General features: G+C 38.2%; 1 protein-coding gene across 1 annotated transcript in view; it reads right to left on the bottom strand.

Annotated features, from left to right (window-relative positions):
* FAM171A1 (family with sequence similarity 171 member A1) overlaps positions 1-21,911 on the bottom strand; it is an 88,672-nt gene that overhangs the window by 58,160 nt on the left and 8,601 nt on the right. The gene's annotated exons all lie outside the window — the stretch shown is intronic.

The following is a 21,911-nucleotide window of genomic DNA, read 5'->3' on the forward strand; positions in this document are numbered from 1 at the left end:
GTTTTTCATTTTGCATTACAAAAGTTAACAGTCAATACCCCGACAGGTACTGAAACAGATAACAGGTTGCTAAAATTCTGTAACGTGGAAAATTCCATCTGTGAGTGGTGTTTTAAAAGTAGCAGTTTCCCTCCTGTGCTCATAGGGAGGTGAAGGTAACAGCAAGACACTCACTAAAAGCCCACTGCTTCTGTCACGCTCTATGCTAGAGACAGAGCATTACTTGGCCACCACAGGAATCCAGCACATTTTATTACTATACACCCTTGTATCATTTACAACTATTAGTGATACTACCACGTGGCCTATCTTAAAATTGCATTTTCATACAGGAGAATGAAAGAATGTTTAAGATGAGACACTTATTAAAAAGGAAACAGTTAAATGGGAAGTATGTAATTTCTTTCAGCCAAGCTAGAACTGAAACATTTGAAAATCAGAATATCACTTAATTTCACTGCCTCAGTGTATTCTCTTAATTGGCTAAGAGAATTTCTCTATTTTCCCACAAAACGTTGTGGGTTTTATGCATTACACTTCTTATGCATTCCCTCTTTAACAGAAGTACTGGTTCAGAGGCAGAAAGGAGAGTGAAGACCAACTTCCTTGCAGCTCAATCAAGAAATCAGAGTTTTCACTTCACATGGGCTTTGCTTCAGGGCTGGAATAATGCATTATATGGTATTAACACCAAGCTAAGAAATCCAATCAGAAAGGCCTTAATCATAAATAAATAAATAAATAATGTTGTAGGCAAACTTTATTACAGTACCATTTAATTTGGTCGTTGTTTAATTCTAAGTGGCAAGCAAAAACTTACAGTACCTGGTATTTTGAGGACTAGAAGATTTCAGCTGTAGCTCAAAACCAGGAAGGATTTATTTATCACCATATGAACTTAATGTTTAAGAACTGAAGTATGTAATCTCAGAAGAGATACAGTAATGTGGTGTGGCTGCTGGAATCACCATCTATGCACAGCATGCCCACTGATAAAAAATTACCTCGATGCAAAATCTTACAGTGACAGAGCCAGAAGCAGAGCTCTGTGAAGATTCTCCCTTCCCCCCAGCCAACCAGACACCACATCCTGGTGGTTGTCAGACAGTGCTGGGAGGAGGACAACTGTACCACGATGGTCTTTGGTGACCTCCAGGTCCACTGAGGTCATTCCCCACGACTGGAACTCCTCAGAGCCTCTGCAGGTTTCACCACCACACAAAAGCAACAGGACTGCCCCATGCAGGACTGCTACTCCCTGACATTTGACTTGCTTTACAGATCTTTCATCTTACTTTGACTTCTTTTCTTTATGGATCAAGTGCTGCAATTACTCAGACCAAGCTCTAAGAGTATAAAAATGTTGCACTGAGACACATAATGAGGGATTTTATATAATCTGTTTTATGTTGCCAGAAGCATTCAAATCCAACAATTCAGGGAAGGTCAATTATTTCTCCAGTGACAATGTGGAACGCAGTATGCTTTTTACAGTACTTCTATTTGCAAGCAAGTTATGCACCCATACTAGCTTAAAATTGAGATGGAAAACCATTTCATATGCCTACATGAAGATTTATCTAAAAAAATCATAAGCCAATTGGAAAAAAGTTTATGGTCAAACTGTTTCTCCAGGGAGTACTTGGAAAGCAAAGGGAAAAGGAGACTGATGGAGCAGCATTCCCTTTAGTTAATTAAGTTCAGCTGTATTAATTTATTTAACAGATGTCAAAGACAACAAATCATTATTTGTCAGTTTAGAGCAATTTCACAAAGCCATCTTTAAACCTCAGTGGTATTATTTCCCTTTACATTCTGAACACTACAAAGCTGCTAAAAATGTAGTTAATCAGCCTGCTATCAATGCTGATACCACAATGAAAGTGAAAAAATGCATAAACCCCTTAGCTTTCTAGGAAGATTATCCAAAGCAATGCAATTAAGCAATATTATAGTTTCAAATGTTTTAATTCCAGATTTTCTGGAATCTCCAGGAAATCAATCCACAAACACATTGCTTACATAAAACATGCCTACAAAATTAAGACTCCTGCATTTGATATGCTCACTTCACCTTTTAATTACACCTAAAAATTAAGAAGGTTGAGATTTTAGTTGAGATGTCCCATGTCTTGCAACTGTATGGGGTTTTTTTGCCCACTGTCCACTGTGTTTAAAAGAGAAAGTAGAGTGGATGTTGTACAATTTTATATAGCAAGAAACACACCTCATTCAAATTGGGCTGCAGTAAGTTATTCTAAACCATGGTGGAAGAGAGAGGTAGCTGAGAGATGTACTTCAAAAAAACACAGCAAGAGTTCTGTGGAGAAGACAGACACTAAAGCAGCCTGGAAACTGATATAAAAAGCAATCTGTTTTTTTCTCCATACTTAACAGAGAACATCCTCATCAAGCCACTTTTTAAAATCAACTGGATTCCATTTCTTCTTTGAGTGCTTTTATTCCTGACGCCTCCTAATGACTGCTTGCATCTCAATTTCCTTTGACATTTAACATGAACATTAAATGCTATCTGAAGGTGAAAGCATCTTACTTAACTGTTCCTATATATGAATACAAAGGATGTATCACTTGAATTACAGCCAATCCCCCTCCAAAACAACAACCAAAAAAGCTCAGCCACAAGCAGAAGCCAGAGCTGAAACAGTGCATTAATTTACCACAACGTCATAAACAAAGGACAGTAGTGGGCAAGCTTTCAATGTACAAATTTTTCTACTGTGAGAGTCCTCCTGTTTTCAATCTGTTACAGCTAAATGCCCATGCTCATTAAAAGCATGCTTTACACAAACAGGACTTAAAAAGCAATGAAATGCTTACTTTCAAGTAGAAAATGTGGTTGCTCACAAGTCAACATGACACAAGAAAGCAAAGAAAGAAAGATGCAAAAGCAGTTTCATTTACCTGTCAAGAACAATATGAATCAAACAAACCCACATTGCTCAGCTGTAGTTTTTCCAATGCTACCTCTATAATCTTTCACTTTTAGCCAAATTAAATTGACTTAGATGACTACCATAGTTTGTGTGTCCTCAAAGGTTCTTAGTCAATTTAAGCATTACAGTAAATGACCAAAATTGTAGTAATCCATAATTTTGGTAAATATTTAGGAAAGTCATTTGATGCATGCCTTAGACCTCCTTGATGAATGTAGAAAAGGCTTACTACCTATTTTAGTTTGCATTTATGAAATACACCGTACACATGACTTCAGACAACCTACTTATGGAAAACAGGGGGGAAAAGCTACATGAATCAAAAAAGAGCAAATTTAAATATTCAGAAAATGTCCTCAACTAACTGCATGAACATTTGACTGAAGGAATGTTTCTTCCTGAGTATCCAACATACAAGAATATGGCAGCTTCCAACCCTTACCCTCATCTGCCTTTGTGCCCTGGAAGAAGACAACAGGATCAAATGTACAGAGTTTTCTTCTCAGGACAGAAAGCTCCTCTGGCTCACACCACTGGAAAAGAGCACTAATGCAATTATCATATGGAAGGAAAGCACACAGAATTTCAAGGTGTAATTTGACTACTGTCCCATTTTTTTAAATCAGTTTTTTTTTCCTCCAAGATACTAATTTTTGGTAAGTACAAACCTAATTGGCATTAAAAGCATGTTAACTTGTAATGGACAGAACTTCATACTCAGCTGTACCAGAACTGTTCTGAACTCCTTCAGCAACAGCACACAGATGCCACCCATTTTGGGACTCTGGATTAAGCAACACACCCCACAGAAAGGATAACATCAAAGAAATTAAGGGAGGGTCCTTTTCTCTAAAGGAACCTTGGTTAGAAAGATCTGGAGGGTCTGCAGATTTGTCCATTCAGTACCTCTCTTGCTCTGTGACTTTATCAGTGCTACTGGAATATCACTATACTGTCTGGATAGGAGAGGAAAACCTCCTGTGGAAACCCAGGGCAGTGGGAATATTTCTTTGTTTGCTCTGGGGTGCCCTGACCCCCGGGGGAGCACTGACTTTGACCCTCATTCATGGAGAAAGTTTCCTAGACTTCAAGATAGACTAGAATCCACAAAAATGTGAAACAGATTGTAGAGAGTAGTGTAGGTGTATCACTTAGTGAGAAATTTAGGTTTTGGGATTTTTACTATGTTGTGGATGGAAGCAAGATGGAAGACACAGGGTGTCATCCTGGGTTTCTTCTTCATGCTTCTTCTTCCTTCTTCTTCATGGGTTTGGGTGGCATTTTGTAATTGGGCAGAAAGTCCGCATTGCAGTCCGCATTTGGGATTAGTTATTGGGTTAAAAGGGAAAATAATCTAGGTGTCAATTCTTAATTGGATAGTTTAGTCTTAAAAGACCTTGTAACAAGAGATTGTTAGCCATTTTGTGCCTTCTAATGAAAAGCTGCCGAACTCACAGCAATGAGACTGTTTCACTGATAAGAAATAACAAACACTTGAGTCCAAACACGAATTACTGTCTCAAGTGCCGTCAATCCAGACCCAGAGAAACCAACAACTGGTACCGTCACAAACTCCATTAAGAATGTTAATACTTCTGGGTACTTGAAGTAAAGTCATTTATATTTTTAGTAGCCTCATGATCCTGTGTAACAATTCTTCAACTTTACAGGAAGTAACACTATAGGGAAAGGTCTCTATCTTGGATTCAGGAATCCCAGTTATTACTTTCTCCAAGCCTTGGCTTGTTGCTAAGAAGAGCGAGCGCGAGCATATGTCTGTGTAGGGGAGGAAAGGAGGGAAACCAGCTATAAATACTGATGCATGATGACCTTCAGAAAGTACCAGATGAGATTCCAACTTGGTCTAAAGCTACTGCATTTTTTCCCAAAGAGAAAGATATACTTCCTCTCTCTTCTCATGCCTAACTATCAGCTTTTTGACCCTCCCACATCTTAGCAATATCATTTACATTAAAAAGCAGCAAAAAGTCAAGTTCTTCTTTGGTTTTACTCAAATTGCTGCTTCCCAGGTGCTGACTGTACGCATAGTCCTCATGTGTCCACTCTACAGATTTACATCTCTGTGTTAAGTCATGACAGTTGCTTTATTGTCTTTAAACATCTACTTTTCCAAAATCCATGCTAATTACCTTGCCAGTGAATATATCCGCAGCAGGTTGGAAAGAACACAAAATGAACACATTTGCTGGTATAAAAAGACAACCAGACATAACAGTTCCACCAAGACAGAAGAAGCTTGTAGCCTCTTGAGCCATAAGAATTTTGAAAAGTGCTTTCGCTCAAGATAAGAAAATTATCTAATCAGAAGACTCTTCCCCAGGCAGTTCTAGGAGTGTCTTAAATCAAGTTCAATGTAAGCCACTGTCAAGCATGGTTAAGTTATATCTTGACAGCAAAGGCAAAATCTACAATAGAGCATGAATTACCATCAACCTCCTCAACTAATCACTTAAAATCAGAGAGTCTCTTAACTGGCCAGTCATTTTGTATTTGTTAAGATATCAACAAAAATGATGCAAAATATTAGAAGTCAACCAACTCCACTACTGAATGAACTTTTGAAAAATAGGACTGTATTGTCCTCAAAAAACCAAACATATCCCAATTATTCCCCTACTACAACACAGGGTACAGTGTCCTTTAACTGACAACAAGCGAGGCAGAGAATTGACTAACCCATTGATTTCTGTTTGTGTGTTTGAGATGGGTTTTAGCCACACAAATTTAAGGTTATCCAGAGCCAGAGGGTAGGTACAGTGCACCTGATAGATCCTCTGTGACAGAACTCAGTCAGTGCTTTGACTAAAACCAAGTATCAGTGATGGGAAATGAGGCTGAACCACTAAAATGTGCCTTCAGGCAATTTGGGTGGGTTTTTTTAATGGCAGCTGCAAATGTTACTTTTAAATCACAGTCTCCTGAATGATGTATACAAGCTGAACTCAAAGCAGTGATCCTATAAACTGCATTATCTTTTGCTGGGTTCTGCAATTTACTAGTGTGACTACTGAAATAATTAAACCTATTCACCTGATTAAACCATTATATTGACATTCCCAAAGGCCATACACCCTTTATACTTTTAGACACAGCTTAATCTACACTCAGCCTCAAAATACACAATTATTATAAATTAACAATATTTTATTGTGGTTTGGATTAAGTTAATCAGACTTTAAACTAACAGATGTATTAAAAAAATTAAAAGAACTAAAATCGGATTTGCCACACCAGATCAGGCCACTACTGTATCTAACATGGTATTTGCCTTCAGCACTGGCTCGATACTGTGGACTGGCAAGAAAGTGACAAAGTCAGTCTAATTAGAAAAAAAAAGTTACATAACAGGCATATATGAAAGTAAAAGAATAAAGGATAGTGTAAAGGGCAAAGTGTATTGTCTTAGATAAAATCATGTAATACACCATGCACTTGTCCAAGAGTTAATTCACTGTTCAAGGTTATAACTCTGCAAGCAGTCCAAGGAACAATTAATAACAATGACAAAGTATTCTCACAAGCACTACTAGTGAGAGCAAAATTTAGAATACAACAGACAATGGTAAAATGACAGATAGGGCTCCGTCTGTCAAGCACTTATATTTGATAAAGTAATTTCAAAAGAACTAATGGAGATGAAAATTTTCCAGTGGGTGCAAGAAGAGACACTCTTCAGGTGTCATTCCAGAAGAGACTCATCCTGGGTACAGTTGCACACATATATGTGCATACATATATATATATATATATATATATATATATGGTGGTTAACAGACTAGCTAAAAACTTAATTAAGAAGAGAAGGATAATTTCTTTTTTTAATGCAAACCAAGTCACTGACATGGTGTGATGGCAGTGATGGTCCTAGTACAGCCAAATGCTGGTAAAGACAGATGAGTGGTTGAGGACAAAAACAGTGGAATTGCACCCTGATTTCTGCATTTGCAGAAGTACCAGTATATCCATTTTTCTTAAGTAGTTTTGCATTTTGTCAGGTGAGAATAGTTGCTCACAATGTACAGACTTTAAGATGTTTCATGGTTACCAAGGAACTTCCCACAAGGGATTTAGATAATCAGGAAATAATTCCCATATCCATGTTACTGGGGGGTGTTTTTCAGGCAAAAAATTGCTCAGTTCAGACTGAACTAGGTTAAAAATCTACATATCTTGTAAACACACACAACAGCCATGGGATGGCATAGTATGGTCTGTTGAGGTCCAACAAAATTCTTAAGAAAAGGATGAAGAGAGGGGAAAATGAAACCAGAAAGAAAGCAACAACCCAATTCCATTCCCCTGTGCCACCTCCTTCCCTCTCTCCTGACCAAAAAAAAAAAAAAACAAATCTAGGAAAATACTTGAGAAAACTAGCCAGAAACAGATCAGCTTGCCAGTTAAGCCATATTGGTATAAAATACACACTGGGGCAGCAAGCAAGGCACAAGACAAGGCCAGACAGCAGATAAAGAACCTGTGCCTGGCATTAACTTTTATTGCCACTTCACTTTGATGGGTTTTCAACTAACAACCTAACGACAAAGCCAAATGTAAAAACAGAACATTCTTTGATAAAAAAAAAAGTTAAAACATGAAATATTATTGAAAATAGCTAAATAATTATTTGCAGTAAACTTGGACAGACTTAGCTGTGTGGGGGACTTTGTGAAGAAGAGTATTCCACAACCCAAAACATTCTCACAAAATGCTAATGTACAATTCCCACTAAGAAGCAGACAGAAAAACTGAGGTAAAATAATATATTACATTTTAAATATGGTTATGAAATAAAGGCAAAGGAGCATGCAGAGGTGATTGAATTTTCCAGGCCAACGTACAACATACTGAACAGAAAGCTTGTCATTAGTTATTTCCAAGATCATGATTTTCCACAGACAAGATCTAGAGGTTTCTGTTGCTCTCCTGTGAAACTCAGCAGTATGATGTACTCAAGTTAATACCTGTGCCAAGGTCCTGTTTTTGGCACCATGAAAGGCAAAGAAAAAATACCATATTCTGGCAGCTTTACAAGCTTCTTGAAACAAATCAGACCACTTCCTCTCTACAGCAATTTGATTTGTATACTGAGTGAGCTGAGATTCATTAAAACTTTATATATTTTGCACAAAGAAAAATTCTAATGTTTCTAAAATTCTGAATTATTTCAGTTGTTGGTCAAAACATCACACTGTAGCCAAATAAGAATCAATTATCTCTCTAAACTAAGAGTATCCCTCTATCCTCATCCAAGTGGTAAGAATACTTGGATAATCTTTTTAAAGCTTCCACTCATGCTGCTTCATCACCCAAGTCTTTCACAGTAAAACGAGCACACAAAGAAACCCACAGACCAAGGTTTTGCAAGCAGATTTGCTGGGGAACACAGGCACTATTACATACATTTCATTCCATCAACTCAAAAGGCAAGATGTGCAGTAGTCACACCTTTGTGTGATCCTAGAATAGGCACTTAACAGACATTAAACTCTTCCCAAAATTAGGAGCTACATTTACAAGTTTCCTTTGCTTTTCAGTTGCTCTTGCTGTCCAGTGGTGGTTTTGTATTAGCGTTTCTAACAACCTAATCCACCACAAACAAGAAAGCAAATTCTTCCATATTCAACAGTCATTCACATCAGCCCTGAAATGCAGTTACATGTTTTGCCCTTCAATTCCTTATCTAAAATATTAATTACTTTCCATGTGCCCTTAGAATAAAACTGAAACTACCTTGAATTGAGTAGAAGTTCTTTTGCAGCAAGAATGGAAAAAATTACTTTGAAAATAGTAATCTGTATAAAAATTATCAAGGAATACTAACATACAATTCCTAACTGCAACGTAAGTACAAAAGAAACTGTAAATCTCAAGAAATTAGAGAGTCACTTTTTCCACTCCTTGTGTTGACTTTGGTTTATAATTTAAATACTGAGTTACCTCAGGCCATTTTTAGAACAGGGGTTTTTGTTGCATTCCACTGAAAAGCAAAAACTAAAACCAAAGGAAGATATTTTCGCTGGACCTTCACTGTACTATTACCTTTTTTTGTGCTTCTATTCTTCTCACTTGTTCTTAGTAGGAGTGTTTTACATTAGAATAAAGAACATAAAGGAATCTTGTGGGTAGTCAGATCCAGGCCTCTGTTATGAGAAGAAACATGCATTATAAAAAGTCAAGAATTTCAAGCTCTGTCTTAAAAGAGGTAATTTCTTATCTTCCCCACCCACACAACTGGCTGCCTGCCAGAACCCCACTCCTCAATGGCTATTTCTTTTACCTGCATACTTTTCTCAAGGCCAAACTGTCAAGTGCTATTCCTTCCTTAAACAGGTCCTTTCTATACCTGCAGAAAGAATCACTGTTTAGTTTATTTGATGTCTTATAAAATAAGCTGTGATTGACCAACGCTCTTGTATCTGTTTCTTCCTCTGTAACTAAGAGTTGGTAAGCCTCCAACTTAGAAATTAATGACCCTAAATACACAAATTTATACTGTAATATAGTTGTTTCATTTTGTAAAGACTCTTAGAAAAATCTAAGTTTTGTAAGTGTTATTATTAGAAAGGTGAATGAAAACCTACTAATACAAATATTCCACATCTGTTCACAGGCTACTGTGTTTGGTCACACATTAATACTTCAACAATGCCAAATGTAAAGCAAGATCCTTACAAAACACTACTAACAGCTTTGTTACTACAGTTTTGGGGACAAAATCTGAAGAGGAACAACACTATTATCTCATTCAATACTCACAGGAGCTTATGTGCAATGTTAGAGAAAAAAGATCCAAAATAGCTTTTGCAACAGTCTATCCATCAAAATCTCAGCTTTGTAGAAAACAACTAAAACAGTCCTGAATGTTCTTCACAACAACCATTTCCCACCTCTTACAAACAAAGAGCAAAAGTAGCATAAAATAACAGACAATTTCCCTAACAAAACAAACTGTCAAGAAACACAAACAACAAATCCCAACAAATGCAATTCAAGCAAGGTAGGGCAGCAGGTCATACAGATGAACGTGGGGATGGCAGAGTCCAGCCTTCAAACAACCAGCTTGAGTAAAAAACATCAGGAAATCTTCCCCAAGCCCTCCTTTTTTTTTTTTTTCCTTTCCCTTCCTTGAGAGTTTTAAAAGTACCAGGATGAAGTGTTAGGTCACACACCGAAAGCTGAAATTCAAAAAAGAACACAGCAATCTGTACTAGACAAAAACTGAGTTAATTATGCCACAAGGAGAAAAAAAATACATGGTTCAGCAAGTTCATGTGTAGTTCAAAAGCTAGGTAGGAATGAACATAATATAAACAAAACATAACATTTAATAATTTATTTATTATCGCTAATCATCACACAGTGATGTTTAGATGAGTATTCAGGGCCCGAAGTGTCTATTTCCTCCTTTCTGGGAAAAGAGGAAAAAATTGAATGTAATGGAGCTGTGCCAGGTGGCACAAACTGATAGCAAGACAATAAAAAGTTGCACATGGCTACCAAGCTGGGAGCTCAGGCTAGCTATGACAAACTTTTCTGTATAGGTAAATAACACTGACCTCTGATTAAGTAAAAGAGTAAGACTGCTTTTTGATTGGGATCAAATAGTGCCAGAAGGGCTGTTCACTGCAGATACCAAAGCTGCATGAAAGTGTAACCACAAACAGCAGCAGCTGATGAAGATGCTCAAGCTCAAGCTGCCCAGCACCATCCCTCATCTGAATATTATTTCTCCTCCAGCTGAAGGACTGCAGAGTGTTAGGTGAGCACAACTCATCCCTGTCTGTGCAGCCAGGCAGTGACTCCATGCACCAGCACTGCTCAATGGTTTTGGTGAAAGCCAATTGCAGTTATCCCACATGCTGAATGGGGATCCTGCAGTAACTGCTGCAACATCCAAAGCTGACTATGCTAGATCTGAAACAAAAATATGGTTATATTTTAAATGTAAGGAGGAAATAGTACAAGGAGAATGTTATAAACTGCTTATCAAGTACATTATAGATGCCAACACATACAGAACTAAAATCATACAAGCAGGGCACTACCACAGCTCAGCATATATTAAATTCTACACAGCCAGAGCACTGAATAGACAGATGAAGAGCGAAATCAGTGTTCCTGAGGCCACAGGCAAAGGTAAACATCCAAAATTTCTGGCAGTTCACTGGAATCACTGCTGTTTGTATTTAAACAACAAAGGGTAGGAAAGCAATACAACTCTACTCAAAATAACCTGGCATACTGTGTACCTCTTGGCTGTGGTATGGAATTAATTTTGAGGAAACATGCAAGGTTTGATTTCCCAGACAGGTATCCTTGTACCGAAAGAATAATTAGTAACAGTCTGACAATTCTCTCAAACACAGAAGTCTTTCCACTCTTTCTGGTCTCAATCAGTAGCAGCACCTTCCAGCCAAGTGCAACTTGGAAAAATCAGCTTTGAATGTGGCATAATCATACTAGGTCACAGTTTTTCCTCACTTCCTTTTTCACTAGAAAGATGATGGAGCCAGGCACTTTCAGTGGCGCTCAGTGACAGAACAGAGGCAGTGAGCACCAACTGAAATAAAGGAGGTTCCCTCTGAACATCAAGAAACACTTTTACACTGTGAGGGTGACTGAGCACTGGCACAGGCTGCCCAGGGAGTTTGTGGAGTCTCCATCCACGGAAATACTCAAAAGCTGTCTGGAAATAGTCCTGGGCCACCAGCCAGATGGCCCTGGCTAAGCAGGGAGATCGGTCTAGAGGTACCTTTCAAACTCGACCATTATGTGATCCTATCTCCACAGTATTTCAATGCCTTTCTCCAGTTTGATGGATATTATCCATCCTTATTTCCCTCCTTCGACTTATCTCGATATTAACTTAACAAAGCTAAAGTCAGAACAATTGTACTGAGGTATGCACAAGTTGAAAAACCAACTTTGTCAGAGAAATGGATAAAATCTTCATGCCTGCAAGCTTCTCTCTTTTTCAATTTTCCAAGTTGGTCTAAAATGTTATTGTTCTAAAAAATAGGACCATGTGCACACTACATTCATTTGGATAATACTAGAGAAGGAAAATATGAGGGATTATCAGGTTCTCATTTCCTTACCACCTGAATAAAAATTAATTGGTTTATTTTCTGAACACTTGTGGTTCTGTACTGCTAAGTGTTTTCAGCACCTCTGTTGGTAATGACCCCATGTACCCAATCTTTGGTTTGTAAATTTTAAATTACCTATTCTTCCCTTTTTTTTTTTATTTTAACTGGGTATTTGTGGAACTGCAACTTTCACTGAACTCAGCTAGATGGATCAAGCTGTTGGGTTACAACCCTGTCTATGCACATGGCAGTAAAGGCCAGCAAAATACCGTATTTCATGGACTTTAATAGTTCAGTTGCTGTAGCAGATAAAAAGTATTGAAAAATTTGCACAATATTACTAATAACAGTGAAATGCTTGGAAACATCCTCTGACTCATAATGATGAAGTCAAGCAGAACTCAGTTTTAAGATGAGGTCAGTGAGATTCAAAAAACGCTTACAAGGTACTTGCTAAAGAGATGAAAATCCAGTCTGTTCCAGTACCATACTCCTACACTTTCATAGGGTTCATGATTCATATTCAGAACTGCACTCCAGACGTTTTTAATCAAACACAGAAGTTAACATATTGCTGCACTTCATTATCTTTCCCTACAAAGCGAGTTGTGGGCACATCTTACACACCACCTGTAATTTCTGCAGCATTACATTCACAGATTGCAGGGCAGAAGGGCCACTTGGTATGATCCACAATATAATAGCAAGGAATTTCACCTAGCCCCCACTTCTGTTCTACATACAAGCACCAACTGCAACCATGCAGACCAAGCTACTCACTCTGAGAATAACACACAGTCATTCTGTACACCAGAAAGGAGAAAGGAGACAACCTCCCTTTACTTTCAGCTCGCAAATATTTGCTTTCTATGTTCAGCAGGTAACAATTATCGTGCTCCAGGCTGAAAGCAAAGCAGACAAGGTAGACTTATGAGATCAAAGCAGGGGGGAAAAAAAAGTTGAAAAATAAAAAAAATCAGTAATCCAAGAATCAAATACAGGCTATTGCTGGTGCCTATAATAGCTCTCAGAAAGTCAAATAAACACAGATGACTAGCAAGGAAATCTGAAGTTTATGTAACACACAAAATCTTGAGACTATTAGCAAAAGTTATTAAGTGCTCCAAAGTCTGCAAATGGCCCCCATGGAAACAACGATAAAATAATATAATAAAAATTAACCAGAAATCACAAATTGCATATATTCTGGCATAAGACTTGTATATTTCTTGGAATTAAATAGCTGTCTTTCTAGGAAAAACATCCATGTGTGTTCAAGCTGGGTTTAAAACATGACCAGAAGACATTTACTAGATTAACATCCTTGCTATCGTGTTTTAATTCTTTAAAGATTCACACAATAAAAAGTCAGCATCTGATTCTTAACAGTTGACAATAAGGTCAATTTTTTTTTTTTTTCATTTTAAGAAACCCCTAACTTTATTCCTTACTCATAATATAAACCAAGAAAGAAACTAAGGAGTTAAAGCTGTTTGGCAGCAGTTATTTTAAACTCCTTTGGGTTTTACAATTTGCAGAGCATGTCAGTTCCTCCACATTGGAACTTTTTTTAAAAAACACCCGAGCAGAGCAATGTCACAGCACCATCATCTGCTATAAGTACAATAGTCAGAGATATGATACAGCAGAGGACCTCCTCCTCCAAATCTGTCACTTGTAATAAATTATGGTGTAGCCAGGAGCTGGTTGAGACCAGACAGACAGAGAAATCAAAATTAAGAGAATATGTAGAATCAGACATGACCTATATAGAAGTGACGGGTAAGGCTGAAGAGAGCAGTATGATTTCTTAGAGGGAGAAGATCTCTATGGACAAGGGACAAGGACAGAGCCAATGACTACCCCGTGAAAAGGACAAACAAGAGCATAAAACTTTGAGTACTGTTATTAAAAAGTAGCAGTTTGAGGCAGTATTCAAGCACACAACACACTGGTTTCTTGTTAAAAGTGCTCAGAAAGTAAAGACCAAATATGGCACCAAAGCCCAGCCACAGCAAATTTAGCTCAAAGTCTGCATTGCAAGACCTGCTGGGCAAGTGCCACACAGCAATCAGATACTGTCTTTGACCAGAATACCTAGAATAGGTTTTGCACAAGTAAGAAAAATAAATGCTTATGTTTATAATTCTTCAAACAAATGCCCTTTTTCCCATAAGCTCATCTTTCCATATTTATTGAGAAAAGCTATTCCATCATACAAACATCCCCTCACTACATCAAGTCCCTATATCTGGGCAATACAAACCTTCTCTCAAAGAGAGATCCAGTGAGAATTGAATAGAATTAGCATTTAAAGATAGATAAAATGCCACCCTATCATTTCATAACCTTGCACTAAGTTTACTTCCTCTACTAGTACCCATTTCCATTAAGTCCAAGCTATCAACATGAACTAGTAAACACTGAACTACCCCCCAGCTCATACTCAGTACTGCGTGACAGCAGCTCTGAATCCCTCCTGAGCATGCCAGCCTTTGGCAAATAAAGGAGGACACCTTGTTCACTTACCAGCTTAGAACAAGCAGCCAAGGCCAGTAAGACAACAGTTAAGCACCTTTCATGTTTTCTGTTATGTTTACCTCTCTCAACTATTTGCATTTTCAGATGAACTTGTTTCCTCTTTCTACATTACTTGCTTTTCTCTGTTGTACAGCTTACAGCATTAGAAGGGGTCACAAAGCAGAACTTCTAGTATTTAGCTCCCTGGCAATGGAAAACATTAGAAACCACAACACCCTGACAGATTACAGCCCAGCAGAACCCCCATCACAACCTGGGGCCCTCTTGCACTACTGTTATCTACAGATATCTAACAGCCAAGCAAGAACACAGTGGTAAGCAGGGAAAGCCCAGCATCTACAAGTACTGAGAGCAAAACAATGAGACATCTGTTCCAAGCTCATGCAGCAAGGCAAAAACAACTGCACAGCAGCCACCATTCTTCTGAACAGGAGCCAGTAAGATGAACATTTCTTCATTTTCCCCAATGAGTTCACAAAATGTTTGTAAGAACCATCCTTTTATTTTACTTATTGCACAGATGCATACAATCTGGATGCTTTTCCCAAAAAGCAGCAGCAGTGGGGTGTGGATGGGGATGAAGAACAGCCTGCTCACTGCTCTACATTCAGCCACACCAGCCCACACTGAAGAAGTTGCAGTTGAGGATCCTCAGCTGACAGAAAGCCAACAAAACAGACCACCTAAGTCTGGATGCATTATGTCAAGAACACAAAGGACTGGCCAACACGACAGCAGTTGGTAGCCACCAGATACTGCTACAGCTGTCAAGACAACCAAGCTTCCCTGAAGTATGTGACCAACAAAGAAACACAGTGCTCACTACAGCCTCCTCCCTGCACATCCCTCTGTGGTACTGAAGGTCAGCAAAATGCCTCACTCCACCTACACACTGAGCATCTCCCACACTGAGCACCAGGAAGTACTAAGCAACCAAATCCTTCTCAGTCTCTTCTGATGGGGATTAAGAATCTGGGAAAGGAACCAGACACATGGATTAGAGTCCTGCAGAAGCTAAAATGCAGTTGTATTTCAAGCAACTGGAACAACAAGTTGAAAACACTGCCAAGCTGTCAGGGACTTAAAGTTATTAGAAGTAACACAACTAAGTCCTTTATGAGATGCAGATGTGACACTTAAGGACATGGTTTAGTGATGGACTTTGCATGGTTTAATGATGGACTTTGCATGGTTTAGTGATGGACTGTTGTACTAGGTGATCTTAAAGGTATTTTCCAAATGATTCTATGATTCTTCAAGTAAACATCAGGTAGGAGACTTCTGCAAAACGCAGCAAGTTTCCTGTTGGAAATACAGGTCAGAGGCAAGTTCAAGTGAACCTGACAATGCATAAAATGTCTCCAGAATAGACACAAGGATGTGTCTGGACAGCCTCCAGAAAAAAAAGAATCAGGAAATAACTAAGCAACTCTTAGCAAAACTCCCTGATGAACTATTCATCTCCTTTGTACTTTGGCCTGAGCATGCTCCTTGCTCTAAGACAACACAGCAGCACACTGAGGATGACATGTTCATCTCCTCTGAAAGTCAAGGTCATCATGACTATGTGAAAAAATTACTGGCCACTCCACAAGGTGATTATCTACACTGGAACTGCTAGAGATTGAAGTCCTGTTGTCAAAAATTGCAAGTATAGCAGAATATTCAGCTACCAGACATATTCTAAAGGGATGGCTTGGAGTGTTTACAAACCATTAAAAAAAATCAATGCACAAGACACATCATGTTACCTAAACATGTATAACTTTTTGTTGTTTGATATTCCTGATAGAGAAAAATGACAGCATATCAGTTACAAACAAGTATACTGGAACAGTTAGAACTCAAGGATCTACCATGACTACCAAAGAGAAAAATCTACCAGTATTTTTGATTTTCAGTAATGTCATTTACAGACTAAGACATCTGATTCAGCATCTGGTCAATATTTAGGGTATCTTAACCACCCTACTTATCTTAATACAAATAAAAATATAAACAGTAGGTCAGTTCTCCATTTTAATGCTAAGTGTATTTGTGTGTCTAGAAAGGATAATTTTAATAGTATCAAAGGCACTATCACAAGCTAAAGGCTGAATTGTCTTGAACTACTAGAATGAGAGAAAAAATTCTAAGTGCTATAGTTTTACATAAAAGATATAAAGAGCTAATACTAAAATTCAGTTTTTCTGATAAAGTTGGAAATTTCTAAGAACTCCCAATAATAGTATGAGATACCATGAAAATGGTAGGAAAAAAAAAAAACAAACAGCAGGAGCCAGAAATGTTTAACTAGAGGTCTCAGATTGTTTAAAAATCCCAAACAAGGGAGTACACGTACTCATATATTCCATTAGTTCACATACTTTCTATCTGCTAGCAAGGGTTTGTTGCAAATCTACCTGCCATGAACAAGAAGGAACAAACACATCTGTATGCATTTGCAAGCCAAAACTGCTTTGAACAAAGCCAGTGAGCAGAAAAGATGACACAACTTCTGGTGTTGTGTGGTGCTGTGGAAATATTCACAGCAATCCAAGGACAAAATTGAAACTAAGTATCCTGGAGAACACATTAATTTCACAGAATAATGACCATTTACAAAGGACAATCTCTGTAAGTTGTTCAAAGTACAGAGTATCATGCCATGAACACATAACTGAAAATGGTGGAAAATGCATTACAGTTTTACTACTGTGAGGTAAGCTTTGATTCATACCATATGGCCTCAAGACAAGCATATGTGCACATCTGCACATGTGTGCATAAATGCCGAGGTCTCCAACCAACTGCAGCCAGCCCAGTTTCCCAGCAGAAGCAAGAAGACAGGATTCCAACAAACAAATATACAGTTTTCCAAGAGTTACTTAAAAAACCTAATTTTACTGACTCACAATTTTTGTCTCAGAAACCTGGTAAAAAACTGAGACAAACAAAGGTGTGAAGATAACTAGGTATTATAGCAATACTATATTATTACTCTATTATTGAAATACTAATTATTATGCTTATATTTGTTTTACTCCTTACAAGGCTTAAAAACCCCCTAAACAAAACCAATCACACTAATATTTGAATAATTCATGACTATTGTAAGCAGAGAGAAGATTGAAAAATGTAATTGGTTATCAGAAAAATTCCTGAAATCAACATTTATCAGTGTTGTCTCCTCTGAATTAAAATAGTTGCTTCCTATGGTATTTTCTGCATTGTAACTACAGACAAGTATTGACTTTTTAAAAGCACCTTGATTTTGAGGTGTTTTATAGTCCTGCTGCTTCAGAGCATGAAATGAGATTCTGATGTTATCTGCAATGCCAAGTTCTGAGTATGTTTGAAATACACATTTGTTTACAAGACTATGTTTTAAAATGTAGGTTATCTTCTGTCAAAATGAAATAAAGTTAAAAATTAAGCTCAACTTAGAAGGAAAGGGAAGGTGAAGCAAAGTGCAAGAAAAAAAGGAAGCAGGATCTTAGTAATTGTAGCTGGAATCCATTCAAACTTCATTTCCTATATAAGAAGGAACTTTCATACCATCACCTTTACACTTTTTATTTTTGCCCCCTTTTTAAAATCTTCCTCATTTCTTTACATACATATATTCAGAAAAAAAGCTTGCCATTCATTTTGGGGACAAGTTGCTGTGTACACAGAAAAACTCCCTCAGAACTAAACATCAGTATAACAGGTGGGGGCTCTCTGCCTTCCCAGGAGGCTGAAAGCAAGCCCAGACTGCTGACACACCACCATGCTGCCCACTGCCAGGCAACTTTCTAGCTTTACCCTTTACATCCACGCAAGTGTGACAAAGAAAAGCATAGAACTGCAAGAAGAGGAGGAATAAATCTGAGCATTATTTCACAAGGGTCCAAGTAGATGCTTCATTACTAAGTATCACTTAATTCATTAAAAGTTCCCTAACCACTGAAGTAAAAATGGCATGAATTAAGAACGAATTCTTGTGTGGGCTTGATTTACTTCCCAGCCCTGACCTAGACAGTGTATTGTCATGGTCACTGCACTTTCTCTTTACTCCTGACCTTATTTTATGCACAACAGACATACCCTGCTCATCCAGTGACTAGAGAACAAGCAACAAGCCTTTCTTTTCCAAGGAAGATACACTTTTTTATTAATTTGAACTTTTATTACTTTTATTATACACTCAAGAAGTTGTAAGAATTACTTAATAAGATTAAACTCAGCATGAGAAAGTGCTGTTCTTTTTGGCAAACATATCCATCTCCTTCAAAGCCTTTGGGCTGTTAGAAGCTCTTCTGAATTTTAACATTTGGAGTAATGAAGGCTGCATTTTACTATCTCCACAAAGACACACCAGAAAGTAAGCAACAACCTGCAACCCAATAATGTCAGATACCATTTGTTTATAGTCAGCCCCATGATGCACCAAGGCTCTGTCAGGATGGACTGTTTCGAGAATATTCTTAGCAGCTGTTAACCTGTACAGCATTAGACAGAATGGCATGAAGTTACAGCGAGGCCATAAGATTTTCTGCCCCATGTCAGCATCATGGTAAAGAAACAGTGTCGTGCATTTACTTTTCCTCCCATTCAATATCTTCCTTCTTGGAAATGCTAACATCACCACAGCACACAGAGTACATGAGAGAGCTTGGCCAGAAGAATTTAAGCTTTAATATTTTCCCCTGTGCAATCAGGCTAGGGGTAAGGGAACATGACATTTGATTACCCCAAGCAGCTAATTGATGCAAGACTTGATCTTCAAATGCCTCACATATTAAAAAGCATCTTTATGTGCAATCATCTGTGGTAAGCAAAGATTCTCTACCGCTCTGAAGGAACCTACAGGTCTATCACTTATTAACAAGTTACATCTTCAGACCTTATATGCATTTTTCTAAACATTTTTTCACCACTTTAAAGTATACTTTAAAGCATGCATTAACTTGCACTTGGGAATAACCATTACCTTTCTAGGAGTCCACCACAAAAACTACTCTACTCTGTTTGCCTAGCCCCTCACCCATCAAAACTCAAGGCTATTTTTCTGTGCACAGAAAGAGACATGACACTACTCTGACCCCCTCTCTAATGACAACATCTGCTGAGAGGGCTGGCTCAGCTCTTTATGCAGCAATAGTAAACCATGCTTTAAAAAAAGCTCAAACAAATGAAACAACCCCTCCAAGATTCTCTGAGAGATTACACACAGGTAAAATTACTAATTAAAACAACATCTTCACCAAGCTTCTGAACATAGCTAAAGAATGGCAAGCAGTTTTTGCTGAGGTAAAGCTTCATAGAGCAGGTAAGTATTCATATCTGACCTTAAGAAGGACGGCCTTATCAAACATCTGGAAAAACTAATGGTTTTTAATAAGAACTTTAGTATGGCAGATTCTCTTCCTTCAACAACTTATTTTTAAAGTACTTTTACTAATTTAATATTCTAAAGCCCACTGCAGTTATAGTTTACAGCAACAAGCAAACTTGAAATTCATCCCATTTTAAGTTCTAGCTTCTACTGCTGCAGGCTGCTTGAAGCAACTGTATATTTAATTTTCATGTAACATGCTAAAAACAATATTTACATTGACTAAGTTTAATGCCATAGTTCCCTCTAAAAAGTTTTAACTAGCAGTATACTAAAGAATGAAATAAAAATTCCTTTGTTCTTACAAGACTGTTCACTTTTGAAGAAAATCAGTGCCTTCAAATTAAGATTTTTATGGTAGGGAAAACGTAACAGTCCCCACACATAGGTTCACCATGAAACAACAAAAATACAGCTCTCATTTCAAACATGTGTTCCTGGGTCCTCTAAATCATACATCATGAACCCAGAGACTGGCCCAAGTTTGAGTTACTTGCCAGGACTTCAAATGCTGAAATAAGATGTGAATACTGCAAGAATATTCTGGGTAATAGCAATAAAGATAAAAGAGCAAGTATATTGTTGTGCTTCACTGTGTCTGTCAATGTTATTATCCCAAGTAGCCTTTTTAACTGCTGTAATATTTGTCCAGGTCAGCATACTACTCAGCCAGTTTCAAAACTTGTCGGGACCAGAATGCAGAGAGAAGTAAAGAAAGCTCCCATCTTGAGCTCACAGCTCCCATTCTGCAGACACAACACAAAGCCTGGACAAGTTTATCCCCTGCTGCCCGATAGTGAGCTCCTGCCCGTGTCCACCTCAACCCCTGCAGACCATCAGTCCTGTCTCCAGAGCTCCTGGATACATTTATTTCCCTAGCAATGCTTGCCCAATTCAAACAGAAACAAGAAAAGGCCATGAACACTCCCTAGCACACTTGCCTGCCTGTCATCACCAAAAACAAACCAAGCATTTCAAGATACGAGAGGGTCAACACAGGGACAGAAAGAGGAAGGGCAGGATGAAAAGTTAAAAGTTCTTGTCTCTCAGCTGACCCTCTAGTCTTGGAGACATCAATGCATAAGTGCAGTAGCTAAAGAAAGTAAGGCAATTAGCTGAAGGAAGGTGGGAATCACTCTGGCTGGCAGACAGATCAGAGAGGAGTGACCAGGCATCATGTACCAATCATGTCAAATCCTGTGCTGACAACTTGCTGGCAAAACTTACTCTACCAGAAGACTATGGTAAGTGCCAGTACTGCCCCCACATTTCTTCAGCAGTCAAATGAACTAAAATATATCATCTTCTCTCAAGCCATTTAGAACATCCAGAAAATAGATGACTCAGGTACTAACTCACCTGCTGCACTACAACTGGGAGAAACACTTGTGAGCACTTGAATCGTCACAGTACATGTCACAGGACACTTGAGCTGAAACTGTGGATGGAAGTCTGTTTAAACTTCCATCCACAGGGTACAAACTGGAAATCCAGAGCAGGGACAAAAACCTGCTCTGACAAGACACAGTTGCAACTGAAAGTGCCTCAAATAATCTGCCAGTATCCAGGTTCAGGTCTGCCAGTATTAACTGTATGATGCAGGTTTTTTCCCACTGTAAGCAAATTAGTTTTTCAAAAAATTCTTTATGCTTTTACTTTGAGCAATGGGATGGGATCATATTTCCAGGTAAGAGCAGTTTCCTTTAAGTAGTACCTTTTAAAACAGTTACCTTTCTAAATGCTGTGCCTTACATCTTACGCTTTAGTTCTACAAAAAAATGTAATCCTGCATCAAGTGGCACTGCTGCCATGAAGTCCTTGTCTCCCCTTACCAGCTCCTCCCAGCCCTTTTGGCTGCACCAGCAAGAGCATTTGTGTGATTTCTGATGAATACAGTCAGGGAAATGATCCAGGTGAAGACTGAGCTGAGGCATACAGAAGTTT

The sequence above is a fragment of the Passer montanus genome, unplaced genomic scaffold (genome assembly GCF_014805655.1).
Source record: "Passer montanus isolate IOZ18808 unplaced genomic scaffold, ASM1480565v1 scaffold10, whole genome shotgun sequence".
Taxonomy (NCBI): Eukaryota; Metazoa; Chordata; class Aves; order Passeriformes; family Passeridae; genus Passer; species Passer montanus.